The 25,647-nt window shown below is 45.5% G+C and overlaps 1 protein-coding gene across 1 annotated transcript in view; it reads left to right on the top strand.

Moving 5' to 3' along the window:
- Positions 1-3,919: 3,919 nt before the first annotated feature.
- Positions 3,920-25,647, top strand: part of CRISP2 (cysteine rich secretory protein 2) — a 32,625-nt gene continuing 10,897 nt past the window's right edge. Inside the window, exon 1 of the mRNA XM_075266834.1 lies at positions 3,920-3,953. The gene's annotated coding sequence lies outside the window, so the exon portion shown is untranslated. The remainder of the gene's footprint in view (positions 3,954-25,647) is intronic.

The raw sequence follows: 25,647 nt of genomic DNA, 5'->3' as shown, positions 1-25,647 counted from the left end.
TATTTTGTGAAACATTTTCCTTAATCAACAACTTTCTTAGCACAGATAAGGTTTTGCCATTTTTTGGGTTTGCTGTGCACAAACCACTATTATAGTCTGGGTTCTGTTCAGACCCCTGAGTCTAATAAGCGGAGGCCCAGGGTAGGTTCCTGAGCTCCATCATGGCTCCAGGGCAGGTTACCATCCTTTTCGGCCTTTGCCTCTTCCTGAAGTGGCCCAGGTTAATGATGATGTGAAAAGTATCAACTTCATGGCACTTAGATGTAAGTGTCAAGACATTGGCACACTCTAAAGTCTTCTGAGGCCCAATAACAAATCTCAACGGACCCCTGGAGTCATTGATGGCCTTCAGGATGCAAGAAGAGACTCAAGGGAAATGGGGACTGGCAATGGAAGCTATGATGGAACGCTGCAGAGGTGAGTATGACAGTTTGTTAGATTTATATACCTCATCTGGGCCTAGCCTCTGTTGTGAGAATGACAGGCAGAGTGCTGGAGTCCTGCTATATTAGCCCAAGGTTTCTGACCTATGTGTGGTCCATGGTGGGTCTGGAGTAGGCTTCAGCGCAGGTGTGGGTCATAGGATCACTACCCATAAAATGCTGTAGTGCCTGCTCTTCAGGGCAGATCCAGGGAATGAGAGGAGGCATCTGGGTCTGTTTGTTAATGTGGCTGGTAGTAAGCCACATGTATAGTTAGTTTATTGTTACTTTCTAAGAGCTCGGACGAGCAGGATTTTGTTTCACATCTTTCTTTGCCTGAAGTCAAGGCTGTATTTTATTTTGCTCATTTTGTGCCTGAAGTAAAGGTTTAGTTCCTGTTTTTACTACATAAACTGGTTTGCCGCAAGACTTGTGTCCATGTCTCTGGTTGGGTCCACACCATTATTGCTTCCGAGCTACCTCCCCCACATGTGTATATATATGTACTAATTTTTTAATGAAAAGCTGAAATAAAACAAAGTCCTCCAAAACTCTTCTGTGACATGTACAAGTACTTTGGGACATACCAGTGCCCTTACCTTTTTAAGTCCCATGCTTGCTGGCAGTACATCCTAGTTTATATAGGGAAACCATCAAACATGTTCTATGCTGCATAAAAGATGCAATCAGCCAACAAACAGGGGTTTATTGAATTGCCAGTTGATCAGCAGCACATTTACACAGGTCATGTAGAAGGAATTATTGTTCCTAGAAAAGGTAGTTCCTTTATTATTGTCCCATGTATCAGGATTATATATAGGCTTAAAGACTCGTGCTAAGCCAAATTTGACCGAGATTTTTCAAATTGTTCCATTTTTTACAAAACTGAACAAATGGAGATCTGTCTTGGGTGAATAAGAATGGCCATTCTTATGCACCCCAAAATAAACATATATGTCACCTTACCTTATTTCTGAGGCTTGTGATTGGGTCACCACCAGTCATATGGGCATGCCAAATATTCTACACTATGTTTTATAGATAGGTTCCTAGGAGTCCTGATATGGTTATACACTATGTTTTAACATGTGGTTTATACAGAATGTGTTTGACCCAAAGCACATCTTAGAGTCAAGCCACCATCAGTCTTACCCATCAACGATCATGTGGAGTGCACCAACATCATAGCTGTCTTTCTACCCTGGAAAGACAAGAAAATGACCCCTGATTCAGTAACTAGTTCTCAGAACAGGAGCACTAACCAGACCCTGTTAAATCGATAGTTATAGAAGACAGGCATTGCATCCCTCCCTTGATTCTGAGTCTGAGCAGTAGATTCCATAGTCTTCAAGTTCTGCCCTGGAGTGTTGTCTTTCTGATCGGATACTCATATTACTAACCCTGCTTGGTTTTTCCATCTCTCACGCTGCCTGTCCTGACTTCCTGCCTATTGCCTGAACTCCACTAGCCCAAGCCTCCGCCTGCATGACTACAGCCTGTGTCACAAGGGCGCTCTGTTTGGTAAAATGTATTTGCTTGGACTGGTAATACTATATGTATTTTCTACTGTTGTATAATGCTTAATGTATTTTTGCACTTTTCTAGTTTAAAGAGAATCCTACCACTCCATTTCTGCTACGTCATCCTTTTAGTAGGCGCAGTAATAGCTTTGGTGTTTCTATAAGGTTAAAGGAGTTAGTTCGTAGTCTAGGAACGAAAGATAGGTGAATCCAAAAAAATGCATTTCATCTTGTGATTGGATAGAATTGGCAGTGGATGACGTATACTCTGCATTGTCTTAATTTCTTTACCCCCAGAGTATAATAGCTGGTGGCCCAGGGGAAGTGTAAAAACAAAAAAACATCTATACTCACTTTGCGTTACCTCCCCTGGACCTCCTCATGGTGTCCATTGCTTTGTGTCTTCCTCCTTGCGGAGCTTGCCACTCTTCCGTGGTGTCATGAGTCCAGGATCACCACTAAGGCCTGTGATTGGGCTTTAGTGGTTACATGGGCATGCTAAGCATCATGACCGATTCCCATACCCCCCACTGGGCCCCAGAACCTCTCAGAAGCAACCTTGATGTTGAGAGAAGATCTCCACTGCTGATCAGTGACAAAACTGGTATCCATGGTTGAAACGAGCCCTGCATTCTCTTAATAGTGTCTAAGAGACAGGGCCATGTTAGTCCCCTGGGAAAAGGGACTTGGAACTAAAGACATCCCCCATATTCACCACAGTGAAAAGAGACAGAGAGCTAGAGAAGCGAGTGGAGTGCAGACTTTGTGACTGTAGAGAGCTCTGTGAGTACGCCTCTTGAATCTGGGACTGGAAGATTTCCATAATAGACTGTGTCATGAGCGACCATTGTCAAATTACTACTCCATATCCATAATAAGGGAGCGCCCTCTATTGGATTGCTTGACTGAGGCTCTGTCTTCCGCATTACATCATGGAAGACAGACTTGCCCATTCTCAGTGAGCGCCCTCTATTGGTGTGCATTCCTGAGGCACTGATTTCCTAATTACAAAATGGAAGTCAGATTTGCATATTCTTCCCATAATCCGTATCCAGTAAGTTAATCACAACTAATGTCAAGGACAACCCAAACCGCCATCTGGCAGGAGACCCACAATAGGGTGTGTCATGGAGGAAATCTTCTACCATTTACCATCCACGTGCTTACCCCCTTATCACTGCACTGCTTTAGACCCTGAAAAAGATTTTGGTGCCGAAACCACCTGATCAAAGAGGGAAAGAGTGGCCGCCAGCTTAGGTCTACTCCATGGCCTACTATGTTGCCCTGGACCATTGTACTTGTTCTCTCCTCAAAATAATTCTTAGGACTGTGTTGTGCTGTTACTCTGCTATTCTTCCTGGAAATGTATTTTGCAATTCATACCATTTTCCTTGTGGGGGGCCCTTACGTAACTGGCCTCTACTATTGTTACTCTCGGGACATTGTGTTCTGTCCTTTTGTGAAACTAGAAATGTATTTCTTTATTTTGACATTTGCCGGCCGCTCTTCCTTAAACACTAACAATGCACAGGTACTAGATTATTTACCAATCATATAAAACTGACCATAAAAGAAAGGAAACAGGCGTGAATGACTGTACCGGTAACGTGATCTGTCGTCTTCCTTACAAGAATTAGGAAATGACGACAAAGACAATGAAACAAAAGACAAAAGATTCCAAGAATTAAAGGGAACATATTGCTTTTTTTTCCTCCAAAATCCAAATAGGTACATGACCTTTCTTACCATGTGTACTGTGCCTTCCTCCCCCATCTTCTACATGGCTGGACATGTCCACATATGTGGTATTGAGAAGACCAGCATATTGTAAAACAATGTGATTTTGCAGTATTCTGGCACGAGATGTCTATCTTAAATTAGTCCGTGTGTGGTTACCTGGAGGATGATACAAATTGCAGGCAGTCGAGACGTTTGAGGTCATCTCATTGTTTTGTATTGAACTGGTTTCATGAAAAACTGGGGTCTTCAATCAAATTCAAGCCAAGCCAAGGTAAGGGTGGCTATATGTTTAAGTTCAAAAACTACTGGTAAGGGCTAGTTCACATCTGCGCCTGGGACTCCGTTCTGCAGGTTTCCGTTTCCTGCACAAAACTGGACAGAAGAAGGAAACCTAATACGGAGTGCCGAACGCTGGTGTGAGTTTTAGAGTATATTTAGATCGGGATCAGAGCTCCATACAGGATACAATTGTGGCTGCCTAAAGAGGTCATACATAATGTCCTATTACTTTCTTCTGCTGTTAATAATCACATTATGGCTGCAGCACATTTCACTCTTCTCCCTGAGGCTGTGGGTGTGTACAATAAGGAGCATATTGCCCCCTCCCCCCTCCATTATAACTACTAGTTCTTTAAATGTACAGTGATGGCCAAAAGTATTGTCCCCCCTGCAATTCTGTCAGATAATACTCGTCTTCTAGAAAATGATTGCAAGCACAAACTCTTTGGTAATATCTTCATTTATTTTGCTTGCAATGAAAAACAACACAAAAGAGAATGAAAAAAAAAAAGTCAAATCATTGATCATTTTACACAAAACTCCAAAACTGGTCCGGACAGAAGTACTGGCCCCCTCAGCCTAATACTTGGTAGCACAACAGTTAGACACAATAACTGCGCACAACCGCTTCCGGTAACCAGCAATGAGTTTCTTACAAGGCTCTGCTGGAATCTTAGACCATTCTTCTTTGGCAAACTGCTCCAGGTCCCCCCTGAGATGTGAAGGGGGCCTTCTCCAAACTGCCATCAGGAGATCTCTCCTCCCCCACAGGTGTTCTATGGGATTCAGGCCTGGACTCATTGCTGGCCACTTTACAAGTCTCCAGTGCTTGACCGGGATATTCCTATGTCATATGGGGTTAAACTACAACACAAACACCCCTACCCCCTCTATTAGGATCAGAATAACCTACTAACTAACTCTTGACCCAATAATAAGACACACACAAAATAGGTACGATGGAGTAAAAGCGAACACAACAGCCAATTTGTTGAATATTTTAACATATAAACAACAAAGCATTCTTAATGGAAGGTCTGGCAGGGCCCACATAAGCAAAGCAACACCATAAGAAACCTCCCAGCCGCATCGCACCGACACGGGAGCGGACAAAAATGTCCCGGTACTGCCGTAAACTCCCACTTACACCTTGATACCTTTATTCTTGCGATAAACAAACCTCTGCAGAGGTACCCTTCCATGGGTTCCCTGTATTTCACCGGAACTCCTCCTTAAAGTGTGCCCTGCAAGACCTTCCTACCGCTGGCTGTCCTGACAGAGAGGACGGTGTGAACCTGAAAAAGAAAAAGAAAAACACAAAGAGACCAGCAGGGAAACATGGGATGAAAACATGGAAAAAAGGGGAGGGCGGGAGGGAAAAACCCCAGGTAAGGAGTGACAAAGAGGGGGAAGAAGAAAGGGAGTTAAATAGCCCCTATAACATAAATAAGTGCCCCCTTGCCTGAATGTGACTCTAAATAGACCCAATTAACCAGAGGACATTAACCTCTGAGATGCTGCAGCACTTTTTGCACATTATGACAAGGCAATCCCTGTCATGCTGGGCATCTGCTGAATTCTTAAGCTCCGGCCCTCACTTTCTCTGAAACCATTTTCTAGTGCTGACCTGAAGTCTGTTTGGGGTCATTGTCCTGCTGGAAGAGCCCTGACCTCTGAGGGAGACCCAGCTTTCTCACACTGGGCCCTACATTATGCTGCACAATGTGTTGGTAGTCTTCAGACTTCATAATGCCATGTAAACGGTCAAGCAGTCCAGTGCCAGAGGCAGCAATGCAACCCCAAAACATCAGGGAACCTCCGCCATGTCTGACTGTAGGGGGCGTCTTCTTTTCTTTGAAGGCCTCTTTTTTCACTGTAAACTCTATGTTGATGCCTTTTCCTACTTTTGTCTCATCTGACCAGAGAACATTCTTCCAAAACGTTTTTGGCTTTCTCAGGTAAGTTTTGGCAAACTCCAGCCTGGCTTTTTTAGGTCTCTGGGTAAGAAGTGGGGTCTTCCTGGGTCTCCTACCATACAGTCCCTTCTCATTCAGACACTGACGGATAATACGTGGTGACACTGTTGTACCCTCGGATTGAAGGGCAGCTTGAACTTGTTTGGATGTTAGTCTAGGTTCTTTATCCACCATCCACACAATCTTGCATTGAAATCCCTTGTCAATTTTTCTTTTGCGTCCACATCTAGGGAGGTTAGCCACAGTGCCATGGGCTTTAAACTTCTTGATGACACTGCGCACGGTAGACACAGGAACATTCAGGTCTTTGGAGATGGACTTGTAGCCTTGAGATTGCTCATGCTTCCTCACAATTTTGCTTCTCAAGTCCTCAGACAGTTCTTTGGTCTTCTTTCTTTTCTCCATGCTCAATGTGGTCACACAAGGACACAGGACAGAGGTTGAGTCAACTTTAATCCATTTCAACTGGCTGCAAGTGTGATTTAGTTATTGCCACCACCTGTTAGGTGCCTCAGGTAAGTAACAGGTGCTGTTAATTACACAAATTAGAGAAGCATCATGTGATTTTTCAAACAGTGCCAATACTTTTGTCCACCCCTATTTATGTTTGGTGTGGAATTATATCCAATTTGGCTTTTTGACAATTCTTTTTGTGGTTTTCCATTGAAGACAAATTAAATGAAGATGATAATACGAAAGAATTTGTGATTGCAATCATTTTCTGGAAGAAAACGAGTATTATCTGACAGAATTGCAGGGGTGCCAATATTTTTGGCCAACACTGTAAGTACTGATGAGTAACTGTACAATAATTAAACAAATAGCTGAGGAATGTACTGCACACTGAAGACAAATACATGCGAGCAGGATCCCTAACAAAAGAAAAAAGCACAGTTAGGAAAATAATTTGCTGTCTGTGAATACTATTCCAGCTATAGTCACACAAATAGCCATAGAACACGTTTCATACATTGATAGCTGTGAGATGTGCCGAATGTTCAGCCAGTGCACAGAGAAAACAGGGTGCAGATGTGGAGGTTCTGGTGACGCTAACCTATCTATCTGCAGGCAGGGTTGATATGCTAGTGTCTGGTACCTCTAACATATCCTTCTGTGGGCATGGTTGATTTACTGGGTTCTGGTGACAGTGGCGTAACTAGAGTTTTGTGGGCCCGGTGCAGAATTTTTTTCCAGGGCCCCCACCCCCTGCTTTCAGTGTATTCTTGATAGTGCAATTACGGGTGCTGCAGCAGTATCTCAGATCACCCACAACTGCGGTTATTTAGAATACAGTGAGTGAGCAGCACAGCGCCCGACATGTAAACCATACTGATTGCTGTTGGAAACAGCTGATCTACAGGGTCCTCACAGTGTAAGAGATCACAGTGGGGTCCAACACCCAGGGCCCCTTTTTATAAACTTTTTGAAGGTATTGTGGTGCTTTTGAGAACTCTGTGACCCCTTCACTATTTACATTGCACTGGATCTTTTATAATTACCAATGCAATGTTATTACAGCCTATAATAATAGTGAACGACTGCTATATAACAGATTATGTGTGATGTAAACAGGCCCCCACAGTATAAAATGCTCCACAGTGGCATGTACAGTATTACTTGCTCCACAGTATAATTGATAAGGTCAAAGTCACGCTCATTACTAATTGACCAATAATCCCGGGTAACTGTCGTCGGCCTAATTGATAAGGCTGTGGGCCGGAGGTCATAAGATCACACCACTCTATGTGTTGGTATTCGTTCTTTTCTCAACCAAAGAATCTGTGCTGACGCACTTTTTATTGAGAACATGGGGGTTAAATAGTAGCAGACAAAGGAAGTGATATAACAACAACGTAAGTTTTCATATTCATTCCTGATTGTTACGATACATCTCAATCACACAGAAAAAGTTTAAGCAATGCCATATACACTCACCGGCCACTTTATTAGGTACACCATGCTAGTAACGGGTTGGACCCCCTTTTGCCTTCAGAACTGCCTCAATTCTTCGTGGCATAGATTCAACAAGGTGCTGGAAGCATTCCTCAGAGATTTTGGTCCATATTGACATGATGGCATCACACAGTTGCCGCAGATTTGTCGGCTGCACATCCATGATGCGAATCTCCCGTTCCACCACATCCCAAAGATGCTCCTCTATTGGATTGAGATCTGGTGACTGTGGAGGCCATTGGAGTACAGTGAACTCATTGTCATGTTCAAGAAACCAGTCTGAGATGATTCCAGCTTTATGACATGGCATTGCATTATCCTGCTGAAAGTAGCCATCAGATGTTGGGTACATTGTGGTCATAAAGGGATGGACATGGTCAGCAACAATACTCAGGTAGGCTTTGGCGTTGCAACGATGCTCAATTGGTACCAAGGGGCCCAAAGAGTGCCAAGAAAATATTCCCCACACCATGACACCACCACCACCAGCCTGAACCGTTGATACAAGGCAGGATGGATCCATGCTTTCATGTTGTTGACGCCAAATTCTGACCCTACCATCCGAATGTCGCAGCAGAAATCGAGACTCATCAGACCAGGCAACGTTTTTCCAATCTTCAATTGTCCAATTTCGATGAGCTTGTGCAAATTGTAGCCTCAGTTTCCTGTTCTTAGCTGAAAGGAGTGGCACCCGGTGTGGTCTTCTGCTGCTGTAGCCCATCTGCCTCAAAGTTGGACGTACTGTGCGTTCAGAGATGCTCTTCTGGCTACCTTGGTTGTAGAGATGAGCGAACACTAAAATGTTCGAGGTTCGAAATTCGATTCGAACAGCCGCTCAATGTTCGTGTGTTCGAACGGGTTTCGAACCCCATTATAGTCTATGGGGAACAGATACTCGTTAAGGGGGAAACCCAAATCCGTGTCTGGAGGGTCACCAAGTCCACTATGACACCCCAGGAAATGATGCCAACACCTCTGGAATGACACTGGGACAGCAGGGGAAGCATGCCTGGGGGCATCTAACACACCAAAGACCCTCTATTACCCCAACATCACTGCCTAACAACTACACACTTTCCACATTCAAAAAAACCTCTATCAAAGTGGGAAAATACCTGGAAACCTTCTTTACTCCCCAAATGGATGGACACAAACCCCAATTTAAGCTCAACAAACAGTAACAACCACCCCTTTAAATCACGTTCCCCATGACAACCACAAATGGAATAGGCAATGGGAATTCCAAAAGCCCTCACCCTTAACTGTCATTTTGAGTGTGTGTGTGTGTGTGTGTGTGAGTGATGTGGTAAGACCTTCCAAAATTCACTTTTCTAGCCCTTAACATGAGCCCTTCCAAACAAAGTTACATGACCTTAAGCTGAGCTACCAGCAGAGATTGAGGCCCTTGGCATGAGTAGAGCCTTGCACCAGCAGTGTTTTTGGCACTTAGGGTGAGTTGAGCCTTGTACCAGCGTGTGTCCCTTAACATCAGGCGGGCCCTAAGTTCTGCGCTTTGCACAAAAGTTCCACATTAACTAGGCTGAATGGTACAAAGATTAGTAGGCCCGAGAACCAGGAACAGGTCTTGCAATGGCTGTCGGATAACGCTTAAAGCACATTGTCCACCAGCCAGTCAGCCTCTACCTCCTCTTACCCAACAGTCTTGTCCTCCTTCCACCCAAAATTCCCAATCTTCTCAGAACAATAACCCCAACTGTCCCTGCTCCCCAGAGCTGTTCTCCCTTCCTTTGACTGTACCGCAACCTGCCCCTCCATTTCGCGATTCCACGGACCTAACAGACGAGTATCTGTGTCCAGATGCTCAAACACTAGAGTCTCCTCCATTCCATCTCCGGTCGATTTGGTGGCGGATGACCAGCAACCCACCCTCATCGACGACGATGAGACACAGTTGCTGTCAGGGCAGCCAGTTGACATGCGCATTGTGCAGGAGGAGGAGGCGAGACAGGAGTTGGAAGAGGAGGTGGTGGACGACGAGGACACCGACCCCACCTGGACAAGGCAGATGTCAAGCTGGGAAAGTAGTGTGGATGTTGAGGCAGGTGCAGCACCAAAAAGGGTAGCTAGAGGCAGAGACATGTCCAGAGGCAGAGGTCAGCTGCTTTGCCGAAGCCAGGCCAGACCCGGAATGTCCGAAGATGTTCCCTTTTGTACCCAGCCCAGAAAAACTCCCCCATCGAGGGCACGTTTCTTGAAGGTATAGAGTTTTTTCAAGGAATGCGCCGAGGACAGATATAGTGTCGTCTACACAATTTGCCTCTCGAAATCGAGTAGGGGCCCTGAGAAGAGCAACCTGTCCACCACTTCAATGCACCGTCATTTGGAATCCAAGCAATGGAATCAGTGGCAGGCAGCAACGGCAGGACAAACGTCGCCCGCCGTTCATGCCACTGCCTCTGCTCACAGTGCTGGCGATGCACTCCAGAGGACGAGCCAGGACATCACTTCATCTGCCTCCGCCACTTTGTTGACTTCTCCCTCATCCTCCCCTGTTTCTGTCTTATCTCCTTCTCCTGCACCATCAAAGGCACCATCAGGCGCTTCTTTACAACAACCCACCATCTCTCAGACATTGGAGCGCCGGCAGAAATACACCGCTAACCACCCACCCACGCAAGCCTAGAACGCCAACATCGCTAAACTGCTGGCCCAGGAGAGGTTGGCGTTCCGGCTTGTTGAAACTCCCGCCTTCCCGGACCTGATGGCAACTGTGGCACCTCACTATGCCGTCCCTAGCCGTCTCAACTTCTCCCGGTGTGGCGTCCCCGCCTTGCACCAGCACGTGTCACTCAACATCAGGTGGGCCCTTAGTTCCGCGCTTTGCTGCAAGGTCCACTTGACCACCGACACTTGGACAAGCGCCTGTGGTCAGGGATGCTGCAGTGCTTATCTTTAATGACAGGCAGGGTGAATGTGGTGGAGTCTGTTCCCCGGGTGCAAACTGGGGTGGCCTATCTCCTCTCCCAGGCCAAAATTCATGGCAGGAGTAGACTGAAACCCTACGACGCTGCAACCTCCACCACAGCTACTAGCGGCAAACGCTAAAACACTGGTGTGGGGAGACGTCAGCAGGCGGTGCTGAAGCTCATCAGCTTGGGGGACAGACAGCACAGTGCCTCCGAGGTCAGGGATGCCATCCTGGCTGAGATGGCATTTTTTTTTCCCTGCTACACCTGGGGCCTGGCATTTTTACGCCTGTGATAATGGCTGGAACCTGGTAGCGGCTCTGGAGCTTGCCAGCCTCCAACACGTTCCATGTTTGGCCCACGTCTAACCTAGTGGTGCAAAGTTTTTTAAAAACATACCCAAATGTACCGAAGCTACTGTTGAAAATGCGGCGCTTGTGTGCCCACTTTTGCAAGTGCACAGGAGTCGCTGCTAGCCTAAAAACACTCTAGCAAGGCCTACATCTGTCCAAACACAGGCTGTTGTCCGTCATTCACACACGCTGAAACCCTACAATACCATATCTTGAGCAGGGTGTGTGAGCTGCACAGACCTTTGATGGAGTTCCATCTACAAAACCCAAGGGTTCCTCAAAGTCAGCAACCAAAGTTTCTGCACCATGAGTTTCCAGGGGTGGCAGAGTTATGGCTAGGGGAAGAGGCATGGATAGGGATGATGTCTAGGGGCAAAAGCAGTGTGGATGTGGAGGCAAGCTAAGCAGGAAAAACTGGGGGTACAAGCTAAGGCATGGACTGGGGTGATGTCTAGGGGCAAAAGCAGTGTGGATGTGGAGGCAAGCTAAGCAGGAAAAACTGGGGGTACAAGCTAAGGCATGGACTGGGGTGATGTCTAGGGGCAAAAGCAGTGTGGATGTGGAGGCAAGCTAAGCAGGAAAAACTGGGGGTACAAGCTAAGGCATGGACTGGGGTGATGTCTAGGGGCAAAAGCAGTGTGGATGTGGAGGCAAGCTAAGCAGGAAAAACTGGGGGTACAAGCTAAGGCATGGACTGGGGTGATGTCTAGGGGCAAAAGCAGTGTGGATGTGGAGGCAAGCAAAGCAGGGAAAATGGTGGCTAGAGGCAAAGGGATGTCCATAGGCAGCAAGGGCAAAGATGCAAAACTCTCCCGTTTCAAGAATTTTCCTGACTTGTTTCCCCACAAAACATTCCTGGGAGGAGGGCTGAAACACCACCCTCCTCCTCCTCCGCTGTTAGATTTACCCCAGCTACGAGCTGAAAACGCTGCAACACTGGTGTGGGGAGACGTCAGCAGGCTGGGCTGAAGCTCATCAGCTTGGGAGACGGACAGCACACTGCCTCTGAGGTCAGGGATGCCATCATGGATGAGATGGCAATTTGTTTATCCCCGCTGCCCCTGGGGCCAGGTTTTTTAGCTTGTTGGAGGGCTCTGGAGCTTGCCAGCCTCCAACACGTTCCATGCCTGGCCCACATGTTCAATGTAGTGGTGCAATGATTTTTAAAAACATACCCCAAATTAGCTGAGCTAAGGGTGAAAGTGCGGCACTTGGACACCCACTTTCCCAAGTCTACAGTACCTGGAGCTAGCCGCAATACACTCCAGCAAGGCCTACATCTGCCTGAAGCACCTACTGTTGTGCGAGGTCACCACACGCTCTAACCCTAGATACCGTATGTTCAGCAGGGTGTGTGAGCAGCAGAGACCTTTGATGGAGTACCAGCTACAAAACCCAAGGGTTCCTCAGAGTCAGCTCCCTCACTTTCTGCACCATGAGTTTCCATGGGTGGCAGACTTATGGCTAGAGGCACAGGCATGGATAGGGGTGATGTGTAGGGGCAAAAGCAGTGTGGATGTGGAGGCAAGCTAAGCAGCAAAAACTGGGGGTACAAGCAGCCGGTGACATCATCACTGACAAGCACAGCTGTCTGTCAGCTGACAGGCTGACTTTCACCAAAATGAACAGACAATGGATAGACTCATCATATACATGTCAGTTACATGACAAATTTAGTGCAATTTGCAAGTCCAAGATGGTTTGGAGATCTGCGGAGAGGAATCTCACCACCTCTTGCGGGTGCCATCATTTGGAAGGCAAGCCCTGGGCTCAGTGGGTGAGAGCAAGCGCAGGATAATCGTCGTTTGGCCTGGCGGCCACTGCCTCTTCCACTGTTGACAGGGCTGGCGCTGCAGTCCAGACCAGGAGCCAGGACACCTCCACATCTGCCTCTGACACTTTGGGGAGTTCACCCTTATCCTCACCTTTTCCTGCCATTTCTCCTTTTGCCCGCGCCATCATGCGCCTCTTCCCAGCAACTCCCCATCTCCCAAGCCTTTCATTTCATGCTAAAGTACAGCGCAACCCACCCACATGCCCAAGGCTTCAACGGCCTCATCTCAAGAAATCTGGCCCAGGAGATGTTGGAATCCCGGCTGGGGGACACTCTGCCCTTTTTGGGCAGAGTGTCTACTGCGCCACCGCACTGTGCCGTCCACACCAGCACTTTCCCCCAAACATGAGGCGGTCCCTAAATTCAGCGCTTAGCCCTAAAGTTCCATGTGACCAGTTACGAATGGACAAGTGCATGCGGACAGGGACGCTACCTTTCAATTTGGGCACAGTGGTTGAATGTAGTTGAGGCGTGGACCGGGTCGCAAAATGTGGTGGCCTGACTTGTCTCCCCACACAACATTCCTGGGAGGAGGGCTGAAACACCACCCTCCTCCGCTGTTAAATTGACCCCAGCTACGAGCTGGAAACGCTGCAACACTGGTGTGGGGAGACGTCAGCGGGCCGTGCTGAAGCTCATCAGCTTGGGGGCCAGACAGCACACTGCCTACAAAGTGAGTCATGCCATCCTCGATGAGACGGCAATGTGGTTTTTGCCACTGCACCTGGGCCCAGGCATGTTGTCATGTGTGATAATGGCCGTAACCTGGGATTGGCTCTGTAGCTTGGCAGCCTGCAACATATTCCATGCCTGGGCCACGTTTTTAACTCATTGCTGCTAATCTTTTGAAAAAGGTACCCCAATGTTCCTGAGCTACTGGTGAAAGTGTGGCGCTTGTGCGGATAGTTTTTAAAGTGTATAGTTGCCGCTGCTAGCCTCTATGCACTCCTACAACGCCTGTACCTGCTGGAACAACGGCTGTTGTGCGACGTCTCCACACTGCTGGCACTAAACATATCATGTGTTGAGCAGAGTGTGTGAGCAGCACAGACCTTTGATGTAGTTCCAACTCCAAAACCCTCGGGTTCGTCAAAGTCAACTCCCTCAGTTGCTCAACCATGAGTGGCCATGGGTGGCAGACTTATGTGAAATCCCATCCCATCCATTGCACTGGACACGAAACATTAGCATGCGCTCAGCACAACTTCGGATATGGCAGATGCGTTAAGCAGGGTGCAGGGTACAACACAGACCAGGCCCGAGCACCAGGAACAGGTGTTAGAAATACTGCAGCATCTGCCATTTCCTTCCAATTTTGGGGTTTTGGACCCGCCACCGACTTGTCTGGACCTAAGTGGGGATCATGAGACACAGTTGCCATCAAGGCAAGCTGTGGTCATGTGCGGTTTGCAGTAAGGGGGCAGTGCGCAATTGGAAGAGGAGTTGGTGGATGACGAGGCCACCGACCCCACATGGACAGGGGTGATGTCTAGGGGCTAAAGCAGTGTAGATGTAGAGGGAAGCTAAATCAACAAAAAACCTGGGTAGAAGCAAAGGCATAAACTGGGGTGATGTTTAGGGGTGAAAGCAGAGTAGATGTGGAGGGAAGCTAAGCAGCAAAAACAGTGGGTAGAAGCAAAGGCATGCAAAACTCTACCCTGTTGGAAGACTTATTCCTAGGTCTGGAACACGTTAATGGCCCCCCTGGACAAATTACTGCCACTCAGGGGCCTAGTGTCACCAGGAGGGACAAGTATAGGCGCATGTTGTGGGAATACCTGGCCGACACCAGCTCTGTCCTCTCCGATCCCTCTGTGCTCTACAGCCTAAACTTATTTTCTCATCTTTTTTTCTGAACTGCACATCTCTTGCCTGCTTCCTTTGGGATCTTAGAAATGGTGGTCCACTTCCACAGATGGTAACTTCAATAGACAGTGTAACGGGAGTAGCTGAGGGATCGCTGTCTTAACCACTTTTTGGCACAAAATTAACTTCCAAAGCCAAATATGGTGCAAGTATATGATGCAAGGACACCTACACACCTATCTCTGACACATTGGGGAGTTCACCCTCATGCGCCCTTTTGGCCTGCACCATCATGCGCCTCTTCCCAGCCACTCCACATTTCCCAAGCTTTTCATTGCAGGCAGAAGTACAATACAACCCACCCCCATGCCCAAGCCTGTAACAGCCTCATCGATAAACTGCTGGCCCTGGAGATGTTGGTGTTTGTTTATGCTTCTGGAGACCCAGGCCTTCCGTCAGCAGATGGCAGCTGGGGCACCTCCCTATGCTGGGCCTAGCCGTTACTACTTCTCTTGGTGTGCTGTCTCTGCCTTGCGCCTGCATGTGTCCCATAACATCAGTCGGGCCCAGAGCTCTGCGCTTTGCTGCAAGGTCCACTTGACCACCGACACATGGACAAGCGCCTGTGGTCAGGGATGCTGCAGTGCTTATCTTTAATGACAGGCAGGGTGAATGTGGTGGAGTCTGTTCCCCGGGTGCAAACTGGGGTGGCCTATCTCCTCTCCCAGGCCAAAATTCATGGCAGGAGTAGACTGAAACCCTACGAAGCTGCAACCTCCACCCCAGCTACTAGCGGAAAACACTGTAACACTGGCATGGGGAGATGTCAGTAGGCCGTGCTGAAACTGATCAGCTTGGGGGACAGACAGCACAGTGCCTCCGAGGTCAGGGATGCCATCCTGGCTGAGATGGCATTTTTTTTTCCCTGCTACACCTGGGGCCTGGCATTTTTGCGCCTGTGATAATGGCTGGAACCTGGTAGCAGATCTGGAGCTTGCCAGACTCAAACACGGTCCACGCATGGCCCACGTTTTCCAACTTGTTGGTGCCATGTTTCTTTGAAACCTACACCATTGTGCCTGATATACAGGTCAAAGTGGGGCCATTTTCGTAAGTGAGAACTAGCCTCTGCTAGGCAGAAAACATTCAGAGCACACTCCTCTCATCTTCGCACCGTTGGCTGGCGGAGGAAGACGAGGGGGTTGGAGTGGCATCTGATGTCCCTATCCCACACGAGGCTAGAGGGTGCACTTCAGTGCATCCCATTGCTTCACCACAAATGGTGTGAAGGGGAGTGGAAAATGGAGGAAATGGAGAGTGACCCTTACAGTTGGGGCCAGCAAAGGCATGCCAAGTAACACACTGGCACACATGGCTGACTTCATCTTGGGTTGCTTTTCAACACATATTTCACATCATGAAGAACAAATAATACTGGATTTTTTCAAGCCTCGAACCCCGGTCTAGGTCTAATGTCTGTTCCTTTCTTATATTAGGGGAGAGGGAAAAAAAATTACTTCAGTGATACGTTTAGCGTACATAGACTGACTATTAATGTGTATCCCACTTAGTGTTGTTAGGGTTACACACCGTCACAACCTGGCTAAAGCTTCTATAGCTGTTAATAAAGTCAACATAACTTTACGGTATCCAAAAAGACAGCTGGTACCGACAGAGAGCAAGACAAATGTCACCCAAAGCTGTGAGCTCTGAACACCCACAGTGACTTTGGCGTCATCATCATTATAAGGGAGCGGGTGGTAATAAATAACTTGGCAGTGCCTAAAACCCAAAAAGCTTATACAACTATATTTACATTAAGATACACAAATGAAACTTTTCAGTAGCATGTCATGAGACAAGCTGATAAGCTCTTCCTTTGTGCAGTGCTATTTGAAAGTTAAACGCTGCCTTTATTTTAATTCTGGAGAAGGTGCAGACATTAGATTTAGAACATGTTGTCTTCATTGTCCAAATCCTCTATATAGGTAACGTGTTTTTCGGGCCGAGCTGTCTGGGAACGAGCTGGTGCAGCACTGACAACCTGGGTGAATATGGCAAGAGCCTGAGATGTAGGGTGAATGAATCCCCAAATTATTTGTGGAATTCCCAGTGAGACAATGGCACTGTATACCAGTATTAAAAATTGTGGGTGCACATAACCCCCATATATTCTTTGAATTCCCAGTCAGACAATGGCACTATATACCAGTAGTAAAAATTGTGGGTGCACATAACCCCAATATATTCTTTGAATTCCCAGTCAGACAATGGCACTGTATACCAGTATTAAAAATTGTGGGTGCACATAACCCCCATATATTCTTTGAATTCCCAGTCAGACAATCGCACTGTATACCAGTATTAAAAATTGTGGGTGCACATAACCCCCATATATTCTTTGAATTCCCAGTGAGACAATGGAACTGTATAGCAGTATTAAAAATTGTGGGTGCACGTAACCCCCATATATTCTTTGAATTCCCAGTCAGACAATGGCACTGTATACCAGTATTAAAAATTGTGGGTGCACATAACCCCCATATATTCTTTGAATTCCCAGTGAGACAAAGGAACTGTATAGCAGTATTAAAAATTGTGGGTGCACGTAACCCCCATATATTCTTTGAATTCCCAGTCAGACAATGGCACTGTATACCAGTATTAAAAATTGTGGGTGCACATAACCCCCATATATTCTTTGAATTCCCAGTGAGACAAAGGAACTGTATAGCAGTATTAAAAATTGTGGGTGCACGTAACCCCCATATATTCTTTGAATTCCCAGTCAGACAATGGCACTGTATACCAGTATTAAAATTGTGGGTGCACATAACCCCCATATATTCTTTGAATTCCCAGTCAGACAATGGCACTGTATACCAGTATTAAAAATTGTGGGTGCACATAACCCCCATATATTCTTTGAATTCCCAGTGAGACAATGGAACTGTATAGCAGTATTAAAAATTGTGGGTGCACGTAACCCCCATATATTCTTTGAATTCCCAGTCAGACAATGGCACTGTATACCAGTATTAAAAATTGTGGGTGCACATAACCCCCATATATTCTTTGAATTCCCAGTCAGACAATGGCACTATATACCAGTAGTAAAAATTGTGGGTGCACATAACCCCAATATATTCTTTGAATTCCCAGTCAGACAATGGCACTGTATACCAGTATTAAAAATTGTGGGTGCACATAACCCCCATATATTCTTTGAATTCCCAGTCAGACAATGGCACTGTATACCAGTATTAAAAATTGTGGGTGCACATAACCCCCATATATTCTTTGAATTCCCAGTGAGACAATGGAACTGTATAGCAGTAGCAAAAATTGTGGGTGCACGTAACCCCCATATATTCTTTGAATTCCCAGTCAGACAATGGCACTGTATACCAGTATTAAAAATTGTGGGTGCACATAACCCCCATATATTCTTTGAATTCCCAGTGAGACAAAGGAACTGTATAGCAGTATTAAAAATTGTGGGTGCACGTAACCCCCATATATTCTTTGAATTCCCAGTCAGACAATGGCACTGTATACCAGTATTAAAAATTGTGGGTGCACATAACCCCCATATATTCTTTGAATTCCCAGTCAGACAATGGCACTGTATACCAGTATTAAAAATTGTGGGTGCACATAACCCCCATATATTCTTTGAATTCCCAGTGAGACAATGGAACTGTATAGCAGTATTAAAAATTGTGGGTGCACGTAACCCCCATATATTCTTTGAATTCCCAGTCAGACAATGGCACTGTATACCAGTATTAAAAATTGTGGGTGCACATAACCCCCATATATTCTTTGAATTCCCAGTGAGACAAAGGAACTGTATAGCAGTATTAAAAATTGTGGGTGCACGTAACCCCCATATATTCTTTGAATTCCCAGTCAGACAATGGCACTGTATACCAGTATTAAAAATTGTGGGTGCACATAACCCCCATATATTCTTTGAATTCCCAGTCAGACAATGGCACTATATACCAGTAGTAAAAATTGTGGGTGCACGTAACCCCCATATATTCTTTGAATTCCCAGTCAGACAATGGCACTGTATACCAGTATTAAAAATTGTGGGTGCACATAACCCCCATATATTCTTTGAATTCCCAGTCAGACAATGGCACTATATACCAGTAGTAAAAATTGTGGGTGCACATAACCCCAATATATTCTTTGAATTCCCAGTCAGACAATGGCACTGTATACCAGTAGTAAAAATTGTGGGTTCACATAACCCCCATATATTCTTTGAATTCCCAGTCAGACAATGGCACTGTATACCAGTATTAAAAATTGTGGGTGCACATAACCCCCATATATTCTTTGAATTCCCAGTGAGACAAAGGAACTGTATAGCAGTATTAAAAATTGTGGGTGCACGTAACCCCCATATATTCTTTGAATTCCCAGTCAGACAATGGCACTGTATACCAGTATTAAAAATTGTGGGTGCACATAACCCCCATATATTCTTTGAATTCCCAGTCAGACAATGGCACTATAGACCAGTAGTAAAAATTGTGGGTGCACGTAACCCCCATATATTCTTTGAATTCCCAGTCAGACAATGGCACTATATACCAGTATTAAAAATTGTGGGTGCACATAACCCCCATATATTCTTTGAATTCCCAGTCAGACAATGGCACTATATACCAGTATTAAAAATTGTGGGTGCACATAACCCCCATATATTCTTTGAATTCCCAGTCAGACAATGGCACTGTATACCAGTAGTAAAAATTGTGGGTGCACATAACCCCCATATATTCTTTGAATTCCCAGTGAGACAATGGCACTGTATACCAGTAGTAAAAATTGTGGGTGCACGTAACCCCCATATATTCTTTGAATTCCCAGTCAGACAATGGCACTGTATACCAGTAGTAAAAATTGTGGGTGCACATAACCCCCATATATTCTTTGAATTCCCAGTCAGACAATGGCACTGTATACCAGTATTAAAAATTGTGGGTGCACGTAACCCCCATATATTCTTTGAATTCCCAGTGAGACAAAGGAACTGTATAGCAGTATTAAAAATTGTGGGTGCACGTAACCCCCATATATTCTTTGAATTCCCAGTCAGACAATGGCACTGTATACCAGTAGTAAAAATTGTGGGTGCACATAACCCCCATATATTCTTTGAATTCCCAGTCAGACAATGGCACTGTATACCAGTATTAAAAATTGTGGGTGCACATAACCCCCATATATTCTTTGAATTCCCAGTGAGACAAAGGAACTGTATAGCAGTATTAAAAATTGTGGGTGCACGTAACCCCCATATATTCTTTGAATTCCCAGTCAGACAATGGCACTGTATACCAGTATTAAAAATTGTGGGTGCACATAACCCCCATATATTCTTTGAATTCCCAGTCAGACAATGGCACTATAGACCAGTAGTAAAAATTGTGGGTGCACGTAACCCCCATATATTCTTTGAATTCCCAGTCAGACAATGGCACTATATACCAGTATTAAAAATTGTGGGTGCACATAACCCCCATATATTCTTTGAATTCCCAGTCAGACAATGGCACTATATACCAGTATTAAAAATTGTGGGTGCACATAACCCCCATATATTCTTTGAATTCCCAGTCAGACAATGGCACTGTATACCAGTAGTAAAAATTGTGGGTGCACATAACCCCCATATATTCTTTGAATTCCCAGTGAGACAATGGCACTGTATACCAGTAGTAAAAATTGTGGGTGCACGTAACCCCCATATATTCTTTGAATTCCCAGTCAGACAATGGCACTGTATACCAGTAGTAAAAATTGTGGGTGCACATAACCCCCATATATTCTTTGAATTCCCAGTCAGACAATGGCACTGTATACCAGTATTAAAAATTGTGGGTGCACATAACCCCCATATATTCTTTGAATTCCCAGTGAGACAAAGGAACTGTATAGCAGTATTAAAAATTGTGGGTGCACGTAACCCCCATATATTCTTTGAATTCCCAGTCAGACAATGGCACTGTATACCAGTATTAAAAATTGTGGGTGCACATAACCCCCATATATTCTTTGAATTCCCAGTCAGACAATGGCACTATAGACCAGTAGTAAAAATTGTGGGTGCACGTAACCCCCATATATTCTTTGAATTCCCAGTCAGACAATGGCACTGTATACCAGTATTAAAAATTGTGGGTGCACATAACCCCCATATATTCTTTGAATTCCCAGTCAGACAATGGCACTATATACCAGTATTAAAAATTGTGGGTGCACATAACCCCCATATATTCTTTGAATTCCCAGTCAGACAATGGCACTGTATACCAGTATTAAAAATTGTGGGTGCACATAACCCCCATATATTCTTTGAATTCCCAGTGAGACAATGGAACTGTATAGCAGTATTAAAAATTGTGGGTGCACGTAACCCCCATATATTCTTTGAATTCCCAGTCAGACAATGGCACTGTATACCAGTAGTAAAAATTGTGGGTGCACATAACCCCCATATATTCTTTGAATTCCCAGTGAGACAAAGGAACTGTATAGCAGTATTAAAAATTGTGGGTGCACGTAACCCCCATATATTCTTTGAATTCCCAGTCAGACAATGGCACTGTATACCAGTATTAAAAATTGTGGGTGCACATAACCCCCATATATTCTTTGAATTCCCAGTCAGACAATGGCACTATATACCAGTATTAAAAATTGTGGGTGCACATAACCCCCATATATTCTTTGAATTCCCAGTCAGACAATGGCACTGTATACCAGTAGTAAAAATTGTGGGTGCACATAACCCCCATATATTCTTTGAATTCCCAGTGAGACAATGGCACTGTATACCAGTAGTAAAAATTGTGGGTGCACATAACCCCCATATATTCTTTGAATTCCCAGTCAGACAATGGCACTATATACCAGTAGTAAAAATTGTGGGTGCACGTAACCCCCATATATTCTTTGAATTCCCAGTCAGACAATGGCACTGTATAGCAGTATTAAAAATTGTGGGTGCACGTAACCCCCATATATTCTTTGAATTCCCAGTCAGACAATGGCACTGTATACCAGTATTAAAAATTGTGGGTGCACATAACCCCAATATATTCTTTGAATTCCCAGTGAGACAATGGCACTGTATAGCAGTAGCAAAAATTGTGGGTGCACGTCACCCCAATATATTCTTTGAATTCCCAGTCAGACAATGGCACTATATACCAGTAGCAAAAATTGTGGGTGTATATAGCCCCAATTCTATTGCTAGGGGACTTGCAGGGTATTTCTGAGGTGAAGGTGGGGGGGCACACCGTTGGAACGGGGATTTGGGGTGTATATATGGGGTATACGGGAATACACTGTCAGTGTGTTCCATTCAGGATCCTGGGAAAGCTGGGTTGCGGCGATTGAGCCCGTCAGTGCCACGTTACACTGACAAGCTTCTCCCTGGAATTGAAGTTATATGTAAGCCCAATATATTCTTTGAATTCCCAGTCAGACAATGGCACTATATGGCAGTAGCAAAAATAGTGGGTGTATATAGCCCCAATTCTATTGCTAGGGGACTTGCAGGGTATTTCTGGGGTGAAGGTGGGGGGGCACACCGTTGGAACGGGTATCGGGGGTATATATCGGGTATACGGGAATACACTGACAGTGTATTCCATTCAGGATCCTGGGAAAGCTGGGTTGCGGCGATTGAGCCCGTCAGTGCCACGTTACACTGACAAGCTTCTCCCTGGAATTTAGCTCTTATAAGAGCTGTTGGTTGTCTTATCCTTCCTATCCTAGCCTGTCCCTGCCTACCCAGAATCTAAGCCCTAGCTAGCTGGACGGAAACCTCCGTCCTCGGTGAATTGCAAGCTCAGAATGACGCGAACCTGGGCGGCGCTGTTCTTTTAAATTAGAGGTCACATGTTTTCGGCAGCCAATGGGTTTTGCCTACTTTTTTCAATGCCCCCGGTGTCGTAGTTCCTGTCCCACCTACCCTGCGCTGTTATTGGAGCAAAAAAGGCGCCAGGGAAGGTGGGAGGGGAATCGAGTAATGGCGCACTTTACCACGCGGTGTTCGATTCGATTCGAACATGCCGAACAGCCTAATATCCGATCGAACATGAGTTCGATAGAACACTGTTCGCTCATCTCTACTTGGTTGTAACGGGTGGCTATTTGAGTCACTGTTGCCTTTCTATCAGCTCGAACCAGTCTGGCCATTCTCCTCTGACCTCTGGCATCAACAACGCATTTCCGCCCACAGAACTGCCGCTCACTGGATGTTTTTTCTTTTTCGGACCATTCTCTGTAAACCCTAGAGATGGTTGTGTGTGAAAATCCCAGTAGATCAGCAGTTTCTGAAATACTCAGACCAGCCCTTCTGGCACCAACAACCATGCCACGTTCAAATGGCACTCAAATCACCTTTCTTCCCCATACTGATGCTCGGTTTGAACTGCAGGAGATTGTCTTGACCATGTCTACATGCCTAAATGCACTGAGTTGCCGCCATGTGATTGGCTGATTAGAAATTAAGTGTTAACGAGCAGTTGGACAGGTGTACCTAATAAAGTGGCCGGTGAGTGTATAGCCAGCTACTCCTGGTCCTGTGTGGTAACTTTGGGGAGCTGTCTTGTGGCAGCAGCATTTGTTTTTCTTGCACCCATCTTGGATACAGGCGCCATCTTATCATATAACATTATACCAGTTTCAAGCATAAGCAGCTATATCTAGCATTCAGCTTTTAAGAATAACAATGTTTTTTTTTCATACATTACATAATTATAAACTTCACATTATTTGCCCCCACACAGTAAAGTACGCTTCACAGTGGCCATAAAGAATATAATATGCCCACTGTAGCACTCCACACAATATAATCACAGTATAATATGCTCCTCAGTGACACCCCCCCCCCCAGTATAATATGCTCCCAAGAGCCTCCCTTGAGCTAGTGCTATTATTATAAACGGGGGTCTCTTCAGTCCCCAGGGTAAAAGTAGAGGCTCCGGGGAAGTGATTAAAAATTACAAACCCTTATACTCACCTTGCCTTGTCTCTCCTGGGCATCTTCGCTCCATTTGTCTCTCTTCTCTTCTTTGGACCTCTTCTGCCTGCTACTGAGATAGCTGGGGCCCAATTACAGCACCTAGGCTTTCCCTGGCCACTATCATGGTCCATGGGACCCTGGCCACAGGCCACGTACCCTTCTGGGCCCGTCGTGGTCTCATCCCAAACAACCATGATCATTACGCCACTGTCTGGTGACATTAACCTATCTATCTGCATGGCTGGGGTGATATGCGGTACTGCTGACATTGAATATTCGATGCGCTTAACCCCTTGATGTTCGGCTGCTTACACCCATTCCTATGGCGGTGAGGTATTCAATCAAATACTACTCCATATCTAATAGTAACCTATCTATCTGCAGGATTGGGTTGATATGCTGGGTCTGGTGATAGTAACCTATCTATCTGCAGGGCTGGGGTGTTTTGCTGGGTTCTGGTGACAGGCTACCTTTAGGAACAGCAAAAGGAATTTTACTGCTGTGCCGTATTGTGCTCAGGTTAGTGTTGACAAGACAAACATTAGGCCTGGTCAATGGTGGTCCACTGTCCTCCACCAATGGGTGTTCTATGGCTGCAAAGGTTAATGGAACAGACTGGCATCATGGCTGGGAGCTGGTTCCACTCCACAAACTGTTTACCAAATTTGTTACATCTCCTTCAGCATTTCCTCATTCTGTCTTCCTTGCCATCAGGCTGTCCCCCTGTAGGCTCACAAACCAACCCACCTACCATAAGTATGAGAATGGGCCCTTAAACACAGTTATTTCCACCCTGTCTATCTGCTGTGCTGGGTTAATATGCTCAAGTGTCCTGAGAGACCACCACAGATAAGTGTCTTCAGGTGAAGCATAGGGTTGGTGCCTGGGTGGCAGCTTGGAGAGGGCAGGCTGTGGACAGCCATGTTTTATTCTGGAAGACTGTGGTGCTGTCCATGGTGGAGCCCAGAGGGGCTTCATATTACCATCGACCCGGTGATATGCACTTACCTATTGCACCTATTGCTCCTGCACATGTGTGTACCAGCAAGCAAACCTCACCATGAAGAGTGTGCACAAGTGAAGCCATAGAAATAAGATTATGCCGCCATACTGTATACAAACAATAGACTTCTATAACCAGTATTACCTCAGGACGTTGGCCACGAGGAGCTCGTACAACATTCCTTATGATTTATGCTTCCATGTACTCACACATTCTTAGAAACATGTATCCGGCATGTAACATGTAGCTCAGGTTATATAATATTATCTTACAACAATGTAGCCGTATGTTTGATTACAAAAAAAGTCATCCAGGAAGTCTTCCCGCTCTCTGCCTTATATATACACCATTCAGAGCTGCTACAATTTACATCACCTGAGGCTCTTCTCCAATATACACCTCCGAGAAGAAAGCAAGACCCAAATCCAGGTAACCGGAGGGCAAGAGACAGATAGATAGATAGATAGATAGATAGATAGATAGATAGATAGGAGATAGATAGATAGATAGGAGATAGATAGATAGATAGATGGATAGATAGATAGATAGGAGATAGATAGATAGATAGATAGATAGATAGATAGATAGATAGATAGATAATGTAGATAGAATGTTTCGGATTTTCCTAAACATTCTCGGAAACTAAATTTGTTGCATTTCACAATTCATATGTAAGAATAGATTGTACTAATTTCTCTGTAAATTGCTTCAAATTAAGGACAGCACTCCATGTGGTAAGGGATGCTATTACACCTACAATGCTATTACTATAACCTTAG

The sequence above is a fragment of the Leptodactylus fuscus genome, chromosome 3, assembly GCF_031893055.1.
Source record: "Leptodactylus fuscus isolate aLepFus1 chromosome 3, aLepFus1.hap2, whole genome shotgun sequence".
Taxonomy (NCBI): Eukaryota; Metazoa; Chordata; class Amphibia; order Anura; family Leptodactylidae; genus Leptodactylus; species Leptodactylus fuscus.
Note: the sequence above shows the minus strand (reverse complement) of the source record. Positions and strands in the feature narration are given on the sequence as shown.